General features: G+C 33.7%; 1 protein-coding gene across 6 annotated transcripts in view; it reads right to left on the bottom strand.

The window, feature by feature from the left end:
• Window positions 1-8,014, bottom strand: part of slc4a4a (solute carrier family 4 member 4a) — a 245,522-nt gene that overhangs the window by 26,102 nt on the left and 211,406 nt on the right. The window lies entirely within an intron of this gene.

Below are 8,014 nucleotides of genomic sequence, written 5' to 3'. Positions count from 1 at the left end.
AATTAAAGTTTGAGCACTTTTTTTCGGCGGATGTTGCTAAGATTTGGGTAGTCCTGACTACGGATGGGTAAAGAATTCACCTGAAATCAAGCGGTGCCATAATTCACTAACTTTGTTGCATGGGACATCACGTCCGGCTCAAGCACTTGGCGAGTAAACAGCCGTATTTGTTGTGGACGGCCTCGAGGTAACGTTGCCAACAGAGCTCCACTTTTCAGGCTTTTTCAAACAGTTCAGTTTAATGGCAAAGACTACTTTCTGACCTCCAAATTTGGTAATATAACCTAAAATCCAATAGTTCAATTTAATGGCAAAGACTACTTATCCGAGGTCGGGTTGCGGGGGCAGCAGCCTAAGCAGGGAAGCCCAGACTTCCCTCCGCCAAGCCACTTCGTCCAGCTCCTCCCGGGGGATCCCGAGGCGTTCCCAGGCCAGCCGGGAGACATAGTCTTCCCAACGTGTCCTGGGTCTTCCCCGTGGCCTCCTACCGGTTGGACGTGCCCTAAACACCTCCCTAAGGAGGCATTTGGGTGGCATCCTGACCAGATGCCCGAACCACCTCATCTCGCTCTTCTCGACTACTTCCTGACCTCCAAATTTGGTAATACAACCTAAAATCCAATAGTTCAATTTAATGGCAAAGACTACTTCCTGACCTCCAAATTTTGTAATATAAACTAAAATCCAATAGTTCAATTTGATGGCAAAGTCTACTTCCTGACCTCCAAATTTGGTAATGAAACGTACAATCAAACAGCTCAATTTAATGGCAAAGACTACTTCCTGACCTCCAAATTTGGTAATATTACCTAAAATCCAATAGTTCAATTTAATGGCAAAGACTACTTCCTGACCTCCAAATTTGGTAATATAACCTAAAATCCAATAGTTCAATTTAATGGCAAAGACTACTTCCTGACCTCCAAATTTTGTAATATAACCTAAAATCCAATAGTTCAATTTAATGGCAAAGACTACTTCCTGACCTCCAAATTTGGTAATGAAACGTACAATCAAACAGCTCAATTTAATGGCAAAGACTACTTCCTGACCTCCAAATTTTGTAATATAACCTAAAATCCAATAGTTCAATTTGATGGCAAAGTCTACTTCCTGACCTCCAAATTTGGTAATGAAACGTACAATCAAACAGCTCAATTTAATGGCAAAGACTACTTCCTAACCTCCAAATTTTGTAATATAACCTAAAATCCAATAGTTTAATTTAATGGCAAAGACTACTTCCTGACCTCCAAATTTTGTAATATAACCTAAAATCCAATAGTTCAATTTAATGGCAAAGACTACTTCCTTACCTCCAAATTTTGTAATATAACCTAAAATCCAATAGTTCAATTTAATGGCAAAGACTACTTCCTGACCTCCAAATTTGGTAATGTAACCTAAAATCCAATAGTTCAATTTAATGGCAAAGACTACTTCCTGACCTCCAAATTTGGTAATGTAACCTAAAATCCAATAGTTTAATTTAATGGCAAAGACTACTTCCTGACCTCCAAATTTTGTAATATAACCTAAAATCCAATAGTTCAATTTAATGGCAAAGACTACTTCCTTACCTCCAAATTTTGTAATATAACCTAAAATCCAATAGTTCAATTTAATGGCAAAGACTACTTCCTGACCTCCAAATTTGGTAATGTAACCTAAAATCCAATAGTTCAATTTAATGGCAAAGACTACTTCCTGACCTCCAAATTTGGTAATGAAACATACAATCAAACAGCTCAATTTAATGGCAAAGACTACTTCCTGACCTCCAAATTTTGTAATATAACCTAAAATCCAATAGTTCAATTTAATGGCAAAGACTACTTCCTGACCTCCAAATTTTGTAATATAACCTAAAATCCAATAGTTCAATTTAATGGCAAAGACTACTTCCTTACCTCCAAATTTTGTAATATAACCTAAAATCCAATAGTTCAATTTAATGGCAAAGACTACTTCCTGACCTCCAAATTTGGTAATATAACCTAAAATCCAATAGTTCAATTTAATGGCAAAGACTACTTCCTGACCTCCAAATTTTGTAATATAACCTAAAATCCAATAGTTCAATTTAATGGCAAAGACTACTTCCTAACCTCCAAATTTTGTAATATAACCTAAAATCCAATAGTTCAATTTAATGGCAAAGACTACTTCCTGACCTCCAAATTTTGTAATATAACCTAAAATCCAATAGTTCAATTTAATGGCAAAGACTACTTCCTTACCTCCAAATTTTGTAATATAACCTAAAATCCAATAGTTCAATTTAATGGCAAAGACTACTTCCTGACCTCCAAATTTGGTAATATAACCTAAAATCCAATAGTTCAATTTAATGGCAAAGACTACTTCCTGACCTCCAAATTTTGTAATATAACCTAAAATCCAATAGTTCAATTTAATGGCAAAGACTACTTCCTAACCTCCAAATTTTGTAATATAACCTAAAATCCAATAGTTCAATTTAATGGCAAAGACTACTTCCTGACCTCCAAATTTGGTAATATAACCTAAAATCCAATAGTTCAATTTAATGGCAAAGACTACTTCCTGACCTCCAAATTTGGTAATGAAACATACAATCAAACAGCTCAATTTAATGGCAAAGACTACTTCTTGACCTCCAAATTTTGTAATATAACCTAAAATCCAATAGTTCAATTTAATGGCAAAGACTACTTCCTGACCTCCAAATTTTGTAATATAACCTAAAATCCAATAGTTCAATTTAATGGCAAAGACTACTTCCTGACCTCCAAATTTTGTAATATAACCTAAAATTCAATAGTTCAATTTAATGGCAAAGACTACTTCCTGACCTCCAAGTTTGGTAATGAAACGTACAATCAAACAGCTCAATTTAATGGCAAAGACTACTTCCTGACCTCCAAATTTGGTAATATAACCTAAAATCCAATAGTTCAATTTAATGGCAAAAACTACTTCCTGACCTAAAAATTTGGTAATGAAACGTACAATCAAACAGCTCAATTTAATGGCAAAGACTACTTCCTAACCTCCAAATTTTGTAATATAACCTAAAATCCAATAGTTCAATTTAATGGCAAAGACTACTTCCTGACCTCCAAATTTTGTAATATAACCTAAAATCCAATAGTTCAATTTAATGGCAAAGACTACTTCCTGACCTCCAAATTTGGTAATGTAACCTAAAATCCAATAGTTTAATTTAATGGCAAAGACTACTTCCTGACCTCCAAATTTTGTAATATAACCTAAAATCCAATAGTTCAATTTAATGGCAAAGACTACTTCCTAACCTCCAAATTTTGTAATATAACCTAAAATCCAATAGTTCAATTTAATGGCAAAGACTACTTCCTGACCTCCAAATTTTGTAATATAACCTAAAATCCAATAGTTCAATTTAATGGCAAAGACTACTTCCTGACCTCCAAATTTGGTAATGTAACCTAAAATCCAATAGTTTAATTTAATGGCAAAGACTACTTCCTGACCTCCAAATTTTGTAATATAACCTAAAATCCAATAGTTCAATTTAATGGCAAAGACTACTTCCTGACCTCCAAATTTTGTTATATAACCTAAAATCCAATAGTTCAACTTAATGGCAAAAACTACTTCCTGACCTCCAAATTTGGTAATGAAACTTACTATCAAACAGCTCAACTTAATAGCAAAGACTACTTCCTGACCTTCAGATTTGGTCATGAAACGTACACTCAAACAGCTCAACTTAATGGCAAAGACTACTTCCTGACCTCCAAATTTAGTAATAAAACCTACAGTCAAACGGCTCAATTTAGTTGCAAAGACTAATTCCTGACCTCCAAGTTTGGTAATGAAACCTACAATCTAACAGCTCAATTTAATGGCAAAGACTACTTCCTGACCTCCAAATTTTGTAATATAACCTAAAATCCAATAGTTCAATTTGATGGCAAAGTCTACTTCCTGACCTCCAAATTTGGTAATATAACCTAAAATCCAATAGTTCAATTTAATGGCAAAGACTACTTCCTGACCTCCAAATTTGGTAATGTAACCTAAAATCCAATAGTTTAATTTAATGGCAAAGACTACTTCCTGACCTCCAAATTTTGTAATATAACCTAAAATCCAATAGTTCAATTTGATGGCAAAGTCTACTTCCTGACCTCCAAATTTTGTAATATAACCTAAAATCCAATAGTTCAATTTAATGGCAAAGACTACTTCCTTACCTCCAAATTTTGTAATATAACCTAAAATCCAATAGTTCAATTTAATGGCAAAGACTACTTCCTGACCTCCAAATTTGGTAATATAACCTAAAATCCAATAGTTCAATTTAATGGCAAAGACTACTTCCTGACCTCCAAATTTTGTAATATAACCTAAAATCCAATAGTTCAATTTGATGGCAAAGTCTACTTCCTGACCTCCAAATTTGGTAATGAAACGTACAATCAAACAGCTCAATTTAATGGCAAAGACTACTTCCTAACCTCCAAATTTTGTAATATAACCTAAAATCCAATAGTTTAATTTAATGGCAAAGACTACTTCCTGACCTCCAAATTTTGTAATACAACCTAAAATCCAATAGTTCAATTTAATGGCAAAGACTACTTCCTGACCTCCAAATTTGGTAATGAAACATACAATCAAACAGCTCAATTTAATGGCAAAGACTACTTCCTGACCTCCAAATTTGGTAATATAACCAAAAATCCAATAGTTCAATTTAATGGCAAAGACTACTTCCTGACCTCCAAATTTTGTAATATAACCTAAAATCCAATAGTTCAATTTAATGGCAGACTACTTCCTGACCTCCAAATTTGGTAATGAAACGTACAATCAAACAGCTCAATTTAATGGCAAAGACTACTTACTGACCTCCAAATTTGGTAATATAACCTAAAATCCAATAGTTCAATTTAATGGCAAAGACTACTTCCTGACCTCCAAATTTTGTAATATAACCTAAAATCCAATAGTTCAATTTAATGGCAGACTACTTCCTGACCTCCAAATTTGGTAATGAAACGTACAATCAAAAAGCTCAATTTAATGGCAAAGACTACTTCCTGACCTCCAAATTTTGTAATATAACCTAAAATCCAATAGTTCAATTTGATGGCAAAGTCTACTTCCTAACCTCCAAATTTGGTAATGAAACGTACAATCAAACAGCTCAATTTAATGGCAAAGACTACTTCCTGACCTCCAAATTTGGTAATATAACCTAAAATCCAATAGTTCAATTTAATGGCAAAGACTACTTCCTGACCTCCAAATTTTGTAATATAACCTAAAATCCAATAGTTCAATTTAATGGCAGACTACTTCCTGACCTCCAAATTTGGTAATGAAACGTACAATCAAACAGCTCAATTTAATGGCAAAGACTACTTCCTGACCTCCAAATTTTGTAATATAACCTAAAATCCAATAGTTCAATTTGATGGCAAAGTCTACTTCCTGACCTCCAAATTTGGTAATGAAACGTACAATCAAACAGCTCAATTTAATGGCAAAGACTACTTCCTAACCTCCAAATTTTGTAATATAACCTAAAATCCAATAGTTCAATTTAATGGCAAAGACTACTTCCTGACCTCCAAATTTTGTAATATAACCTAAAATCCAATAGTTCAATTTAATGGCAAAGACTACTTCCTGACCTCCAAATTTGGTAATGTAACCTAAAATCCAATAGTTTAATTTAATGGCAAAGACTACTTCCTGACCTCCAAATTTTGTAATATAACCTAAAATCCAATAGTTCAATTTAATGGCAAAGACTACTTCCTGACCTCCAAATTTGGTAATATAACCTAAAATCCAATAGTTCAATTTAATGGCAAAGACTACTTCCTGACCTCCAAATTTGGTAATGTAACCTAAAATCCAATAGTTTAATTTAATGGCAAAGACTACTTCCTGACCTCCAAATTTGGTAATGAAACCTAAAATCCAATAGTTTAATTTAATGGCAAAGACTACTTCCTGACCTCCAAATTTTGTAATATAACCTAAAATCCAATAGTTCAATTTAATGGCAAAGACTACTTCCTGACCTCCAAATTTGGTAATATAACCTAAAATCCAATAGTTCAATTTAATGGCAAAGACTACTTTCTGACCTCCAAATTTGGTAATGTAACCTAAAATCCAATAGTTCAATTTAATGGCAAAGACTACTTCCTGACCTCCAAATTTGGTAATGAAACATACAATCAAACAGCTCAATTTAATGGCAAAGACTACTTCCTGACCTCCAAATTTTGTAATACAACCTAAAATCCAATAGTTCAATTTAATGGCAAAGACTACTTCCTGACCTCCAAATTTTGTAATATAACCTAAAATTCAATAGTTCAATTTAATGGCAAAGACTACTTCCTGACCTCCAAGTTTGGTAATGAAACGTACAATCAAACAGCTCAATTTAATGGCAAAGACTACTTCCTGACCTCCAAATTGTGTAATATAACCTAAAATCCAATAGTTCAATTTAATGGCAAAGACTACTTCCTGACCTCCAAATTTGGTAATGTAACCTAAAATCCAATAGTTTAATTTAATGGCAAAGACTACTTCCTGACCTCCAAATTTTGTAATATAACCTAAAATCCAATAGTTCAATTTAATGGCAAAGACTACTTCCTGACCTCCAAATTTTGTAATATAATCTAAAATTCAATAGTTCAATTTAATGGCAAAGACTACTTCTTGACCTCCAAATTTGGTAATGTAACCTAAAATCCAATAGTTTAATTTAATGGCAAAGACTACTTCCTGACCTCCAAATTTTGTAATGTAACCTAAAATCCAATAGTTCAATTTAATGGCAAAGACTACTTCCTGACCTCCAAATTTTGTAATATAACCTAAAATCCAATAGTTCAATTTGATGGCAAAGTCTACTTCCTGACCTCCAAATTTGGTAATGAAACGTACAATCAAACAGCTCAATTTAATGGCAAAGACTACTTCCTAACCTCCAAATTTTGTAATATAACCTAAAATCCAATAGTTCAATTTAATGGCAAAGACTACTTCCTGACCTCCAAATTTGGTAATATAACCTAAAATCCAATAGTTCAATTTAATGGCAAAGACTACTTCCTGACCTCCAAATTTGGTAATGTAACCTAAAATCCAATAGTTCAATTTAATGGCAAAGACTACTTCCTGACCTCCAAATTTGGTAATGAAACATACAATCAAACAGCTCAATTTAATGGCAAAGACTACTTCCTGACCTCCAAATTTTGTAATATAACCTAAAATCCAATAGTTCAATTTAATGGCAAAGACTACTTCCTGACCTCCAAATTTTGTAATATAACCTAAAATCCAATAGTTCAATTTAATGGCAAAGACTACTTCCTGATCTCCAAGTTTGGCTATGAAACCTCCAATCACACAGCTCAACTTAATGGCAAAAACTACTTCCTGACCTCCAAATTTGGTAATGAAACTTACTATCAAACAGCTCAACTTAATGGCAAAGACTACTTCCTGACCTTCAGATTTGGTCATGAAACGTACACTCAAACAGCTCAACTTACTGGCAAAGACTACTTCCTGACCTCCAAATTTAGTAATAAAACCTACAGTCAAATGGCTCAATTTAGTTGCAAAGACTAATTCCTGACCTCCAAGTTTGGTAATGAAACCTACAATCTAGCAGCTCAATTTAATGGCAAAGACTACTTCCTGACTATGGCAACATACTGAGGACAAACTGGAGTAAATAGATACTCGCAAATGAGACTCAGAAGAGTACGAAAACAAGATGTAACAACGAGACGATGAGACAAGGAAGGAGTGGAAGATTTTACATGTAAACAAACTGTTGCATCACAGTCCACACTGTGGTGAGTTCAAGTGCCGCGAAAATTAGTAGGACAAAAAGATGTTCACCAAATACTCATATTATAACATATTAAACAGTGGTCTTTCTAACAATTGGCAAGGTTTGTGTCATGATTATCCTCAAACAAAAAACATACTAAAACCAAAA

Source organism: Nerophis ophidion, linkage group LG01, assembly GCF_033978795.1.
Source record: "Nerophis ophidion isolate RoL-2023_Sa linkage group LG01, RoL_Noph_v1.0, whole genome shotgun sequence".
In the NCBI taxonomy this organism is placed as follows: Eukaryota; Metazoa; Chordata; class Actinopteri; order Syngnathiformes; family Syngnathidae; genus Nerophis; species Nerophis ophidion.
The sequence above is the reverse complement of the archived record's forward strand: the minus strand, read 5'-3'. Positions and strand labels throughout refer to the sequence as shown.